The sequence below is a fragment of the Lutzomyia longipalpis genome, chromosome 2 (assembly GCF_024334085.1).
Source record: "Lutzomyia longipalpis isolate SR_M1_2022 chromosome 2, ASM2433408v1".
Lineage (NCBI taxonomy): Eukaryota > Metazoa > Arthropoda > Insecta > Diptera > Psychodidae > Lutzomyia > Lutzomyia longipalpis.
Window position 1 is genome coordinate 39,009,157 of NC_074708.1, and position 16,627 is coordinate 39,025,783.

The window sequence follows — 16,627 nt, forward strand, 5'->3', positions numbered from 1 at the left end:
AAGCGGATGCGCGATATTTTGAAGAGCACGGTTATGGAGGATTGGCGGTACTGGGTGAGATATGGGGTCTGCACACAAAAGCTATTTGCACAATGGATAAATGTATGTCACGACGAGAGGAATCGGTCTTACTTGAGTTTTGGCACTGCCTATATGTATGTACATAATACAGGGAGGAAAATAGGACAGTCAGGAAGCTCTGGAAGCTCTTAAGTGTGACACACTCTGCTAGTTTAATGAGCCCTAAAGAATTGTCAGTAAGGAGATATCACTTGCATTGCCGTTATGTTGTAAGTTTGATGCAATTTTCATTTTTTTTTGCTGTAAATTTTCATTCAATAAAGAGATATTTAAAGACGATTTTTTTTTATCTAGAATAGAGAAAAGAACTTAAAGCTCTTTTCCAGAGGAATTACAGCACAAACTTATGGACACTCTGTAAATAGAATGTATCAATATTTGAGTATTATTGTGCAAATATTATTGGCCGCAAATAGAGGAATTTATTTCAAAGATGCAATAACGTCTTTGCGGAAAACTCGACCAATTCATCCAATTTTTTTAGTGTTGAATAATAGCTATGTTTAACCCGATAGTTTGATGATATTTTGTGAATATTTGATCAGTTATTGATTAATCTAATATTGAATTAATTTATTCAATAATGGAGCATATATGACCTCAAAGGATCAGAGGCTTCGAGTGAAAACACCCTAAAAACTCTGTCAGATAGAGCTCGAAAGAAATTATTTCTTAGACTAAAAATTATATGAAAGAAAATGTAAAAGGGATTGTCAAAAATTTCTATTTAAAAAAAAACGTTAAAAGAAATTCTTTATGAAATAAAAAATAATTTTAAAGATCTAAAGAAACCCCAAATAGATTAGATTGCTAAAAATGTTATGCACAATATAAGAGAAGTATCTCTGAAAAAAATTGAACCCTTCTAGTTATTAAATAATTCAACAAGCATCAAGAATAAAATTTGTACCATCTTCGTAAGAATTTTTTTTAGCTCTATCTGAACTTGTTCTAATTAATACCAACAGGCAAAAACTCAGAATTTCATTCAATTAAAATTCTATCGCAATATTTGAATCATCAATTTTACCTTTCCACTTCGTTCTTGTAGATAAAATACGTCTAGGTATGTACGAAAAACCAATTTTCAACTACCACCATTCTAGCACTTCAGCAAATAATATTAAAAATTCCCATCCGTTCATTTCGTGCGAGGCAAACAAACCTAGAAAACATCCTTAAAATGGAAAACATATTGCTTTTCTCATGCAGCGAATATTAATTTCTTTTCACCCACCGCGCCGTGCAAGTGGAGACGCCTGGTTGTTACCATACTGTGTGATGTATATACCAAGTTTATCGACACACAATAGCGTGGGAGATGAAGTAGAGGAATTTTGCTTTATTTGTAAACCCTCATAATGTATTATTCAAGTCAAATTGATAAAATTTATGAGTTACATATGAAAGGTTGGAATGTGGAGCAACTTTCGCCTCCTCATCTCACCTATATTATATACATAGGTAGATACATATAGACTTTTGGTTCTGCTTGGAAATTCGAGTGAGAGGTGGTGTCTACTTAGGAATACAACTTTATTCCCCGAATAATAACAAATGTTCTCCCACGCCTGGAAATTTTCCACTGCTTGAAATGGAAATAAATCTACAATTCGGGTGAAGGGTGAATAATTTGCGTCAAATACGTGAAGTTTATCGATATTTATGGCCCCCCAAATTATATCATTCTTCCCATATTCAGTACTTTAGTTCCAACTTGAGACTTTATGGAAATCTCATTTTGTGAGATTGGAGGAAAATATTTTGCCAAAAAAAGAAATGAAAGTCTCTATTGAATTAGAAAATAGTATTCAAATGAAAATCGAATAAATTTATTTTTTCGTGGAGATTCCTTTGAAATTCAATAAAGATGTGACTGTTTAACAAAAATTATAGAGTTGGAGTCATGCTCAAAATGCTTCTGAAATTGTAGAATGAATTTATAAAGTTATATTCTATCTATTCTGCAGACTTTTTTTTGATCAATATTAAAACAAAGAATTTCTTATGTTTCTTAGTCGTGTTCGAGATCCAAAAAATAAGGAAAATAATCAATTTTCCTGTCACAAATTCTCTAAAATCATAATCAATCGTCTATATTTATTAGTGAGTTGCCTCTTGGAAAAATTATTTTCATTCGAAAAGCATCCACCAATCTGTCCAATTTTTTCTTGCTGGTGCTCATCGATATTTTTCTGTGCCAAAAGTACTTCTCTCTTGAATGTCTTCATTTCAATCGTCATCTGTTCTCGCCCGAGAAAAAAAAAACGCTTCGGGGCATGCAAAAGAATTTTCATCCACATAGCTATAAATATTTTTGGAATTTTTCAGTATTTCTGCAAAGATAAATAAACAATTACATGTTGGGTGAAGAAGGAAAAATAAGATGCTCAACGCGTACACAATTATAGCTCCATTGAACAAGCAGCAAGGCGTTATTATCTCCCACCTCCCTCCCAAAAGTGATGATATATTGAGTACGGAGAATTTATTGACAAAAAAGCGCTTACATATTGTCTCTGATGGGGTCGGGGCTTAAACTCATATAGTCTGCAATTTTTTTCTTTCTCTCCTCCCCCTACGGTGGATCCTTCAATAGGAAAGACACGCGTTTTCTTTGCTCATCTTTTGCTATAATATCGTTGTGAGGAGAGGTTGGGCGCATTTCTATGGCACTTGTTCGGAATTTATTTATTTTTTCAAACATCAAAGTTTCGCTCGGGGGGAAAAATGACATATACAAGAGGAGCTTTTCTTTTTCTTCTCTCTAGCAGAACACCGCATACACACTACCACCCAATCACCCGGAGGAGGATTTCCGAACCTCGCAGCATCATGTGCGGGATGATTTATTAACTTATCTGTTGTATGTTAATTAGCTTTTGTTAGTGTTTAGTTTGATGAACTTGTTATTCTCTGTGCCATGGAGATTGAGAAATGAGCAGACACTTCTTTTTGCACACCCCTCCTTGCTTGCTTACTCCTCACGCAAGAAAACCAAAAGGAAAATATACATTAAAGATCTATGGAGGAGATTCTTGGGGGAGGGAAGGCGTGGATTCCATGCATGAAAAACGGACGCGCCATGTGAATGGCTTCACGATGAGCACTGGACTCTCAACAGCACAAAATCGCGCGTCTAGAGCATCTATTGTGGGGCTATAAATACCTACATATGAGTGTTTTGCAAATAAATGTTTGAAGGAGGAATTGAGTGAGTTGGTCAATTGATTTGGTTTTCCACTTAAGTATCAGACGCACCCGATAAAGCATTCTATATTTTGCGCGATTTCCCTTTCATCTCTATTACACACACCCATCAAATGATCATTAGACGTGCCAAGTTAGCCAGATACACACCAAATTATATATGTAGCATGGCTCAAGAACTTCCCCCTGCGAGTAATTGCCGGAATGTCCGCAATTGGAAAATTCATTTGACCAATTAATCTAATAATATCCCAAACAGAAGAATCTCACTCTCTCTCTCTCATGGGAACTTCCTCTCATTCCCACCCTCAGCTTCCTCCCGAGATGTTCTTCCTTGCTCGAAAAAAAATATTTATTACATCGTAAATAATTATATATATTTTTAATATCCCCAAGAATTCTTCTTCAATTGAGGCATGACGGAGCAAATTTTCAATTAATTAAATTATTTTGTGAACATGGGCAGGATAAATTTGATTTCCGTAATAGGTTCATTTTCTAAATAAAATTTTCTTTCTTAATTTTGGTTTTCTTTTTAAATTTTAAAATAAATTGATTTAAAAATCAAGCTAAAAGTCACCTGTTGGTTTCAAAGAATTCTGGAAAAAGAAAAATATTCCTTAATGAAATAAAATTAAAATGAATTAAATTAAATAAACCATAATTGTGGAAGAAATAGCAAAATTGTACAGACGGAAAGTTAATTTAGAAGCCAATTTGCATGTTATCCTCACATAAAATAGAACACGAGAAGAATTAAAGCTCCATCTAATTCTAATATCATCACAGCTTATGCACTTTAACCTCACCGCTTAAGCGGATTACTACATTTAGCGGAAGGGGAGAACAATTGTTGAAAACTAAGACTCTGCCTAACAATCCGAAGACAGTGGTGTCCATAAAAAGTGAAAGAAAAGAGCGAAATAAAAGAATTTCTTAAGAAATACTCAACAGCTATATGAAAAGTCACTTCAATATCATTTAAAAGTTTTCCCTTTCATTTATTTGTAAAGTTTTCCTTTCCTCAAACTACCCCTATCTAACGGCGAAATATATAAATTTTTCTTGCAATAAAAATACTTTTCAATAACTTTTTTTTGCAAACTTTAAACATTTTATTAGCACATGTTTTCACCATCAAATGTGCTCCTATTAAGAAATCATAGGCTTTGTCCGGCAAATTATGTTGGATTATAGCCAATTCAGCGATTTAATGGTTTGATAAGCACATTGCAATTATGTGTAATATTTTACGACACCCTTCCAACCCACCAATTTATTTCATCTCTTGTGAAAGTTTCATGGTTTAATCGTCAACTAACCATTTTGCACCCTTCGTGGGTGACCTCATTTCTCTCCCGAATTTGTATTCAGTGCACTTGAAATAATATTTAAAATGATTCGTCAGGGTTGTAAAATTGGAAATAAATTTTATTTGTGCTTATACAATCTGTTTGATTCTATATTTTCACAGAGAGTTTTGCATTCAGTGATATTGATTACTATTCACAGAGGGTGGAAAGTCTGAGGGGGTGGTAGAGATGGATTACAAATTACCGTCAAGGGAAAAATATTAAAGGTAATTTTTAGAAAATCCATTTTTCTTATCGCTTCATCTCCTTGCTGCTATGTTCTCCCTTTCTTAAGCAAGTTGAATGTGGGGGTGAAAGAAACAAGCTGGTGGGATTATATAGAAAAGATGTATCTTCTATATAAATTTAATGTAAAGATCTCTAATCTTGTCTCTAATTAAATTTTGCCGTTTTTGTACGTAGGATTTTAATTTCATGCACAAAAGTGTTTGTTCGCAATTTAAGCTAATTTTTATTACTATCTGCCTTCGTTAAAACAAAGAAAGAAATATAAGAAATATATAAATGGAATATACGATGCCGAGGAGGAAACGCACTTTGTGGCATTGAGAGGGAGGTAAATCTGCTATCTTGTCTGGGTATTGAAAGAAAAAGAAATTCCTCCTTGGCAATCCTCATTTTCTTTTATTTTCTTTCCTTTTTCCACACAAAATACAGTCGTTCTCTCAGAAAAAAATGTTTATACATTCTATGGGAGGTGTTTATAGGTTCATCAGCCAAACACTCTCACTGCCATACATACATACATATGTACATACATACCACCAATGTTTCTACATATGTGAATAATATATGGAATTGTTCGTATATAACTAACGAAACATGTGTATATAAATAATTAGTGTCATTCCACAGAGAAGTCTGCGTAGAACTGGCACATGGGCTCCTCAAGGCAGGTATATAATGCGAGGAGGAGGGCGCGAAAGTAATGTGGCAGAGTCAAAAGAGCACGCTGCTGTAGTGAAGAAGATTTTTGTGGGGCGCAAGAATTATCACATGAATGCTTGCAATATAGCCACGAAAAAAAATCATGTCGGTTAGAAACGTTTAAAATTCCACCGCGAGTTTATTATCGTGAGTAAAATGTACGAGCGGGGGTGTTTTAATGAGAACTGCAGAGTACTTTTGCGGAAAGAGCACGTTCATATCTCCTAGGGGGTGATTTACCGAAGCACCTTCTCAGGGGGCTTTTTCTTAACTTCCCTTCCCCCCGCCCCCCATCACTCTGGAGTGAAATATCACATAAATTATATCATGAATTAGAGAGTCAAAAAAGTATCTACTAAATGTGGCTGCAACACCACAGACAAGTCCCATTTTGACCATAAAGAACTCTTCTTTGGCATTTAGAATTTTGTGTCCTCGGAAGTAATTCATTTTCATCCCAACCCCAAAATATGCTGGCAGCTTTTGGAATACAAGTTGAGAGGATTTACCTCACACACAAGGATATACGCCGCACAATATTCTCGAGGAAATCTTTAGGAGATTTGAGCACTAAAGCTCGAGGAGCTTAAAATGTAATGCTAGAGTGTGAACGTATAGCTGGAGTGCACTCAAACGGAGGAATTGTATGTTAAAGGGAGATTTTTGTGTGAATTTTATTCATGTTATTAAATAAAAATATTCCTATGAGGATGCGAGATATTTTCATATTTTTTAGAAAGATAAATTCCACGGACGTGGTTTGTAATATAAGTATACCTACGTAATGTGATCCTTTAAAAGATTTTTTTGTGAGAATTTTACTTTAAAATTATGTTTTGAGATTTTTTAAAATGATTTTTCATTTTTTTTTAAATTTTTATTAAAGTTAAGAAATTTTTTTTTAAAAATCATTTCAAGCGATTTTAATATTAAATTCTTACAGTAAAAAATTTCAAAAAAAAAAAAATTGGAAATAATTTCAAATATATTCTTAAAGAAAATTTTAACACAAATTAGGAAATTTCTTTATTAAAAATACTCCTGAACCAACATAATTGTTAACAAGCTTTCAATTTATACGGAGCTTTTGCATACATATCTCTTTTTTGCATGTTTTTCATTGGGTAAATTAATTATTCTGTTATCGTATTTTTGCGTGCTGCTCAATATTTACCTTTTGTATCATTTTTTTTTAATTGGAATTTTATTACTCTGTTTAAATACACCAAAAATTTGCATTTAATTAAAAAGTATATAATCGCATGTAATTTAATTCAAAAAAAATTATTTTCTAAATTCTTTTCAATTTTAACAATTTAGAAAGATAATTTTACAAATCATTAGCACAGAAGATAAGGCATTAATGAGCTATCATTAATTTTAATAAATTGCTCATTGACCTGCAAATGTTCATGCATAAAACAATTTCAATTAAATTCAATATCTGATTGAATATTGAAACATGGTTATCAATAAATTCATAACTATATAACTAAATGCGAATTGTTGTATACCAAAAAGCTCCTTATTTGTGCTTTTCACTTTTCAATATTCAAACATAGTGCTTTCCATTGATTAAAATTAATTAATCAATAAATCACGTTCAAAATATTGAGAGAACGTTAAATAAGGCCACCCTGGGAGAAAATTAAACCTCTATCGGGGCTTTTCGTTCAAAAATGATGGCAAAGAAAAGAGCTTTCATATCGCATCATCCCTGAGATTGGATTCCATTTCAATTAATTCACTCCAAGGTTTATCCACTCCCATCAAAAGGATTTTCCCGCACTATTCCCTCTCTCTTTTGCCAATAAAATAAGAAGAAAATAAATAGAATTTGCGAAAAAGGAAAGCGAATCACCTGCGGGGGGTTTGATTGCCGTGGATTTCGACGAGGCATTTGAGTGTGATTGAGATTGTCGAAAGCGTCGTATCCAAGATTGTTCTTTCTGCTGATATTTGTACCTTTTTTCTCCACCTTCGCAGCATTGCAAAAAAAACCATTTTGTTGTGTGCGGTATACCCCAGATTTTGGGGGCAGGGTGTATATATTTGCAAGTGTGTGTAGGGGGTGAAAGGGGACCTTTTACAGTGTTTTCGATACCTTGTACGGTGTGTGTTTGAGGGAGGTGATTTCTGTGCGAGGAAAAATCGATAGAATTTAATATAAAATTGAGAGTGGTGCGAGATAGACATGTACCGAAAATATATTATGTGTGTATGTATATCATAAGCCAAAACACCCCCACACAGAGAATATGACAAGTTGGAGTTGAACGAAGGAAAATCTCATAAAATGCCTGTGAAACCGATGACGGCGTTCAGTGTAACGTCGTTTACATAATACCATGACGTTCCATTGATTTAATAAATTTGTCGTCTGCGTTTAATTTTCTGCCATCCCTCCCGCATTCGACCAACCCCCTCCCCTCTGTAAATCGACCGGAGGGACGCGAAATGACATCACCATGTGACTAGAATAATAAATCCATCACACTGTTAGTGCACCGGGAATGAACGCGCAATGTGAGTGACTTTCGTGTCCAAAAAGGATCTTTATGTAAATGAATTGGGCATCGCCGCCACACTCATAGCTATGAGAAAGGTCGACCATAATCACATGGTACACTGAAAATTCATAAACCGATCGCCAGAAATAAAATCAATATATAGGCGTCGCTATATTGGTCGCAATACATACCAAAGCTACGACACGGGGGAGATACCACACGAATTTATTGTTTAGCAAACCTGCTTTGCAGATATGTTAAATATTTATGAATGTGATAATTGATTTTCACTGTGAGGTCATTGTATGAAAATTGTTTGCAAAATTTTCCCTCACAGTTGGGTAAAAATGAATTAATTAACGATTGCGATTTTTGTTTCATTTATGCTGTTGTTCTCATCTCTGTGTGAATTGATTGAGTTATGTGGTATGCAGATATTGAGATGATTGAAGAGAAAATGTTTACAGGAATTTTCCTTCTTATGAGCAATGAGGTGTAATGAATGGGATTTGTAGGAAGAAAATTAAGAAAAAAATGAGAAAAAATCGAAGGAGAAAGAAAATGGAAAAGAAAATTAATTAAAGAATATTTTCTTGAAGAGATATTTACTAAATCTGAGCTTAAAGCTCTTTTGCCGCTTTTGCTGAAAATCTTCCACATTCTAACTGGTTAATTAACTAAATCGATATGCTACTAAATAGTATAAACTACGTGATGAGCATCACATTAGAATTAATTTAGAAACAGCAAACTCCCTTTTTAATTATTTTGCCAAATTAATAGACAATTTGAATGGATGATAGAAGCACATTATCAGGTATTTCCTCTGTAAATCAGGTCAAACAAAATGCACCCTAATAATACAAATGCTAATTTTAATTAGTAATTTCATGTAAACTTCCCTGGAAATCTAGTCTTTAATGTTTGCATACCTACAGCATACATTTTATTGCATCCCATCGCGTTTAAATCAATATATAAATTGAACAGGAACCAATCAAATACGGTAATAAATTATTTAATTAAATTCTCTATCACGGTTATTTATTTCTATACGGAATTCTAAATTATTTGCTTTCTCTTGAGGGTAATGAAGTAATTAAGGATCTTATGTAGACAGAGGAAGTTTAAGAAAGATATAAGCACAAGAAGGACCTAAGAAGGACGTTATACATTTTAGGATTTCTTTTCCTAATGTCGTTAAAACTTACCTAACGAGTTCTCTAAATTTTAAGAATTTTTTTTTATAAGTTAGACAGAAAATTTGATACACTTAAAATTAATTAAAAAGCTCGGAAGATCTATGAAATGTAATTTTTCTTACCTAAACTTTATTCAGAAGAGAGCGAGGTATAACAAAGTCCTTCGAGAATGAGAAAAAAGCGGAAAATTTCATATTTTCCAATGAGACGAGGTGAGATTAATAGATGAATCCTTAAGGAAATTTTTCACCTTGTAGGACAGACAATCCTTTCTCAGATTATTTTTCTCCCAATTTGCTGGAAAATATGAAATTTTCCTCTTTCCCTAGACCTTTGAGCAACTTACTTTACCTCGCTCTTCGTGCTTTAAAATATTATATTTTCCATGAAAATATTTAGAAATTTCAAACATGGTAGTAATATGAAGTACCTTTTCAAGACAAACTACCTGCCAGGTAAATTTTCCAAATTAACTTTATATGAGAGAGAAAACATTGTGTGGTAGTTTGTTCTCACTGATAGAATTTTCCATAATAGAGCGATCTGGCGTGGAAATGTAGTGTGGGAGTGAGAAAATAGAAGAATAAGAGTGCCTGACTGCTTGCCAAATCACCAATAAATAAATTAGTAGGAGAAGAAGAAAAAAAAGCTCTCACAAGGCTTTTTATTGCCAGTGAACTTCCGCCTCCGACTCGTAACATTGCAGAATGATGTGTTAATGTGAATTGAAGTGTGGACATGCGGAAAAGTATAAAGCAAAAGAGGTGAGAGCCGAGCGCTATATACAACGACGAGAAGAAAAAAAATCACAATGTGGAAAACTTGCTGATTAATCAAATAAGTAAATATGACTTAATGATTTAATTAAATAATGAAAAGAAAAAAACGAGCAGACACCCTCAGTGATCAAAGTGTGGTGCAATAACACATTAAACTGCGGGTACTCGGCTGGAAATGTTGACTCACGTCCCCAGAGGTGAGATATTCAGTACCCAATCAGCCTTTTCCTCGCATCTCCCTGGCGAAGCGGCCATTCGGAATCACTGATGGTCATTTATAGGAGACCTAATGAAATTGAGGCACAATAAAATTTGCTAATACAAGTGCTGAAGTGCTGTGTTGAAAAATAAATTAAAATATCTCAAAGAGAATTTTCGCAAAATTGTTTGTTTTATGAGTGCGAGTGAAATTAGAATTTTCATGTTAATCTACGAGTATGTACTTTCCGTAATGTTAAAGGGTACACACGGGGTGGAAGGTAAATAATGAGTAAAACATATATCCCTTTTTGCCTACCTTTCCTATAGTATCCCTCCCTCTGATTATGTCAACCAACTTTATTTTTTATGTCGTTTTCACTTCACTCTATACGAGGGAAAAATCATTTCTCTTTTCCCCAGGGAAGGTAATTTACAAAAAAATCAATTTTAAATAAAATATTAATAAACATACGTTGACAAGAGCTGGATATTTATTATTTCATAAAGTATATTCAGAAGTTAATTCTGTCATATGCACATTTTTCATACAGATCCTTACGGAGCAGAAAAAAAACATGATGCTGAAATAAATATTCTACATGGAAATTACAATGTATGCGCTATGGAATAAAATTTAATGAATTTATTTTACGATACCAACAATTTGTGGAAAATTTGAAATTCTGCTGCTTAACCAACGAAGGGAATTTTCCAGGCATAACATTGCACCACCTCAACGAGCACAAAGCAAACCAGATACACAGAACACAAAGTATCTACACCACCTACACGTTATATTCTACATAGAGAAAATTGTCTTCTATGACGTTATCTTGCGAAATATATAATAAATCTAATAAACTATCAATCAGGCTATCAACCAATAAATCAATAAAGGAAAGGTTAGAAGTTTATTAGTCCTTAAGCCATGTCAATGGCATTTTCTTGATATATTTTTAACGTTTCTTCATTAATTCAGAATATTTTTTCTGGCCCTCTTGTAGCCACTGCGGTCTCAGTATATGCCACAGAGTCATCAATAGAAAACAACAGAAATATTCTTTCTAGTTTTCTGTCTCGCACAACTCTAAAGAAGTTAGAATTTTCCAGCTGAAAATGCTTAAGAAAATTAAATTTTCCCAGCAAAGTATAAAAGAAAAATTTCTCAGTAAAAGCTCCTTCACAACTTTTCATGCATTTTCCTTGCAAATTTTCTTATTTAACACAAAAAAAAACTAAAAAGTAGCTTTGATGCCACGAAAGTGTTCTTCAGAACATACAAGAGCAACATATTTCATAGAGGACAAGAGCATAAAACTAAAGAAGACACACTGTCTCAGTCGTTTTATAGGAAACCCCACGTTATACATATTCCCAGAGAGCTTCGGGGCCTTTGTGTCCCTTTCGAAAGCTCTAAAAGTTGTTATCAATGTGGCAGAAGGAGAGCTGTGTGTAGTATATTAAATTCAATGAAATTTTATTCACAAGTTTCCGAAAAGGACCCATAGGCGAGACAGCTCAATGGGTGGGACCATTAAAATGATTACATAAGTTTTTCATGGTGTGTCAGCAACATCCCTTTTTCGGAGAGATGAAAACCTATGACAATAACCCCATCGGGTGATGTTTTGAGGCAAAATGCGGGGGAGACGTTTCGGTTTTATTCCGTCTAATTGAAATTTCTCACTTTTGAAGTTTTCAATTAAACTTTTCCACCGCAGAAGGAAAATAAATTTCGGTGGAAAACTCCCAGCGAAAGGAATTCTTCTCTCTCTCTCTCTTTACATACTGAAGTACCTAACTGGGTGGTTGATCCCACAGAGCGCAATCCACACCTTCACTACTTGCATTCACTGTGAGAAAATCTTGCAAAATCCCAACTTTGGTTGCTTTTTTCCTTGAGCCATGGAGAACGGAACGGAGGCATCTTCCTCGCCGTAAATCTCAAGTTAATTGCTGTGAGTGCATGATTTGCAAAAATAACCACTCTATCCATAAAATTTCCCCCGTGGGTGCGGGTGGGTGCAGATGTGCGGTGAGAAATATATACGTATATAAGTAATATATACATATCTATATAATATAGTAGTAGTCGGATCAACAAGTTGCTTTTCGTTTTAGTTGCAGATGCTATGCTATTCTATACGTGAATTTTCCGCAAATGCTCAAAAAACCATAATTCAGCATTATTTAAACACTTCACATGTAAAAATTCTTGGCTGGCAAAGACAAACAGTTGTGCTGATTTTGTTGATCTTCCACACAGAAGTGAATCATTGTATTTTCCGGCATTTTCTGGGAAAAACTAAAATGCAAGAATTTCACAATTGTCAGCCATTTCTGCGTGGTATGGCTTGTTAAAGCTCTCCACCAACAATAAATTCTCAGTGAAGCTGAAATTATATGTTGTGGATTTTCCACACACAAATTTTCCACACAAAAAATTGCATTTTCATCCCAACAGCATGAATTTGGAAGCAACAGTATTCTTCACTTAGAATGAATAAAATCACACTCGCCCATTTTTCGCACAGGGGGGAACGAAGTGGAAAATATTTGCGGAAGTCAATGTCACGCTATCGACAAATTCGCATCATTAATTTTGTACAACTTTAATTTGCCCCAGCGTGGAAGGGAAGCAAATGGTTAAATTTTAAATTTCGTTTTCAAAGTAACACACATTTTCGAGTGGCGCACATACACCTTTTTGGGTTTTACAAATTTATTATTATTTCCCCCCCACGACTGAGGGTCAATGTTTCAACGAATGGTGGTATCCCCCACATTTTTTTGGGAAGGGAGGGTTTGTTCCATCTACATACTCCCCCGCCACCCTCTCTGTTGTACATAAGAATGGGTCTGTGAGGGTCCCATGATATTTATACACACGTTCACATTCCCCACCAGAGACTTTGCCTGCCTGTGTGTGTACCAGGGGGGTAATCAAGAGCAAAAGAAATGTACCCAATATGTCATGAAGTTTGTTCTCCATGCCCTGGGTTGTACAACATATTTAGAGCACACGTGCGTGCTAAATTTATTTGCAAACATCCATCACCAGAAATATGATGCATTTTGTGGAAGTTACGGTGTGTTTGAGATAATAAGAAATGCATCATAAAGTACGACAAAATGGTGCTAATGTAGCAAAAAGTTGTTAAAGTTTTACTTTAAATTGCTTTTTGTGCTTAACGATTTTTGGTGTAGAATAACTTTTAGGAATGATGAATATGCAGAAATATATTAGCGAGATTTAGAGAGGAAATTGCCATCTGTGTAGAAAATGTTAATCTGCTCAGAAGTTAGTTTTATATTACGTAATATTTCTAAACGATTATTAATTAACTCAAGAGAGCCTCATCCTAAATATTCCGTAATAAGCAATAAAAAAAATTATTCATAAAAAGAACGTTCTAAAATTGAAAAATAATACGCGGAAAATTAATTAAAAAATAATACCAAAGAGTAAACAGAATCAATTTAAATTTAAAACATTTTTTTATCGATTTTTTTCCCAGCCTATAACCACGAATTTATAACGATGAAATTAAACTAATAAATGAGAATTCAGGTCCTTTTTTTAATAACAGAGCTCTCTGTGGGATTGTGGTACTATGCTGGGTTGAGTAATTAACCAATTATGCGAATTAAGTCAATTACTAGAAGCTCTGTATAATTTACTCATTACAAAGTTAAATTTGAATTGAATATAATCTTTCTTGTAATTTAAAAGTTCTAATTGTTAAATGAAAAAAATTAAAGAAATTAAATTACTAAAATTTGTTGAGCTTAAAAAAAGGACTAAATTAACAGAATTAGTGATCTTAGAATCGAAATATCGAAAAAACGAATAACTTTTTTTGGCTTGAACTTAGCACTTTTCAGACTTGAATTAAGTAATTTTTAAAGCTTCATCTCCTCAATCAGAGTCTCTGACGAATATTTTGATTTCTTCTTTTGCAAATCATTTTCATTCCTTTTACACTTCTTAGGAAAAATTAAGGTCAACGATTTAGGTTAAAGCTATCGATTCCTAAAGTGTAATTTAAGAAGAACTTATTTTTAACACTTGGGGGACACGAAATTCTAACCTTAAATTTAGAGAATATTTTTTTTATTATAAAGACAATATTTTTCCAGATTTTCTTTTAACTAACTTATAGTATTTGAAATCGCCTGATGTAGAATTTATCAAGATAACTTGGACAGATTTTAATCTATTGCGGTTTAAAATAGTCGATTTGGCAGCGATTATCACCTTTGTCCTCCAAGTGTTAAAGTAGTATTAAAAAAGAACCTATTTTTTAAGAGAATCTTCTATTATTTCTGTTTTATTTTTTCTTGCTAACTTTAAGTTCAATTTTCATGCCTTAAAATTAAAACAAAACTAAAATCATGCCCAAAATTTACACCCCTAATCTCTCATGTATAGAAAAGTTAAAAATGATTGCCCCTTCGGGAGTAATTCTGAGAACATTCTGGCTCTTAACATGAAGAAAAGTCATTTTCATGAGATGATGATATTTTGACGAGATGATAGAAATTCCAAGGTTTTCATCATTTTCTCTTTGTTTCGACCATTTCGTAGTCATCTCTTGGTTTGTTGCGCCCCTCTCGGTGGAGCCAACAATAAAAGTCCATTCTTCGTAGCTCTTTTCAACAATGTTGCGTATGGCGGGGGGAGAGTACTCAACAGAGAACGCATTTTCAATTAAAAGTAAATAAGAAATGTGTTAGCTTTCACAGTGTGAAAAGGAAATTGGGGTAGCTGGGGTGCGAGGAAGTGAATAAAAGTAAATCACCTCTTACGAGGAGTCTGAGGGAAATCTTTCTTCTTTTTTTTTCCCCTTGTTGGGCAATGTCTGGGTGAGAAATATGCCTCGTTTCTTTTTTTCTTTCGAGGAGGGAATTTTCCTCCACATAGCTCAGGTGAAAAATATTTTCCACCACCACACACTGTATTTAAATACTTTATTGAGAATTTTTTCGTCATGAATCCTCACCCAGGGAGGTGGAATGAATGAAGTTTTCATGTGCAAGGGATGGTTTTTCTTTTTTTTTTCTTTGGTACTCTGCAGCAGAGTGGCAGAGGAAAATTTCCACCTCATGCCGTCGCAGACGATGAGCACCATCTTCCACACACCAACATGCCCAGGTAAAGGTGGTCCTCTTCGTTTGAAAAGAATCTCACAAATGGCTATTCCCATTCCTAGGGGAGAAGGTGTGCAAAAACATGGCCGAAGTGTGGGTTTTTTTCTCATCATATAACCGTCACATAATCAAGAGGGAAAAATCTTCATGAGGCATTCCTCGCATTTTCACACTTCCACGCGGGCAATTGTGCTAAAACCTCTTTTCCACGAGGAAAAATCTCCATGCCACAGGAAAATTTGCCAAAAGTACTCCCAACGCACGGGGCAAAAGGATGGTGCGAGAAAGGATTTATTGGATGATAGAGGAGTTGGATTGGCACCTACACACCCCATATTGTGGAGTATTTTCTGACATGTAAAAGAATGGGATACATTCAGGTGTGGAGGGAAGATTTGTGATGTAGATCTGGGGAGATATATTTACAAATTAAGGAGGGTATTGTATATATACCTTGAAATCCTCCACATTTATTGACTCGTCGTTACACAATTTTGTACAATTCACTCACATCCGCCAATTTTAGCATTTGTGGGATTTTCCATAATTTTTCTCTCTCGGTTGATTTTTTTTCCTTCACAATTTTCACGGATTTTCACCACAAAATCTTTTTTTAAACACCTTCCAAATAAATTCTACTCTATTGGGTGGGTTTTTATTTCTTGCTAAATAAAGATTCGCTAGAATGCTTACAAATGATCCAGACACACCGCAATTTACCACTAATCCTGTTTGATTTATCACTTCAAGAACCCTTTTTTTTAAACTTTCCTTTTAATTCTTTTTCGCGCTTTTACTTGAATTTTTTTTAGCTAATTGATGAAAAATTCAAACATCGCACTTCAACAGAAATAAAAACGTCTTCTCTGCCTTTTTTTTTAATTTCCTCCCTACTCATATATCCTTTTGGCCAGAAAACGATTAACGATTAACACTCATAAAGGGACTGAACTCATCCAACACTTAGCCAAGAGAGATAACATTAAAATGATATTTGAGACTGTTCTGCTGTACGGGGGTGATTTATGAGGAAAAATATCCATAAGTTAGTCAAACACCTCACACTTTGCACAATCATGCGAAATAATCCCCATGGAGGAGGTCCTTAACACCCTTCCTTAACAATAAAACTTTCTATAGACGTTTAACGAAAAAATATAAGATGTTTGCTTCACGGAATTCTTGATGAGACT

General features: G+C 34.2%; 1 protein-coding gene across 1 annotated transcript in view; it reads right to left on the minus strand.

Annotated features, from left to right (window-relative positions):
* The window catches only part of LOC129791326 (uncharacterized), a 38,377-nt gene extending 21,750 nt beyond the window's left edge, over window positions 1-16,627 (minus strand). The window contains exon 1 of the mRNA XM_055829443.1: window positions 15,888-16,627. The gene's annotated coding sequence lies outside the window, so the exon portion shown is untranslated. The remainder of the gene's footprint in view (window positions 1-15,887) is intronic.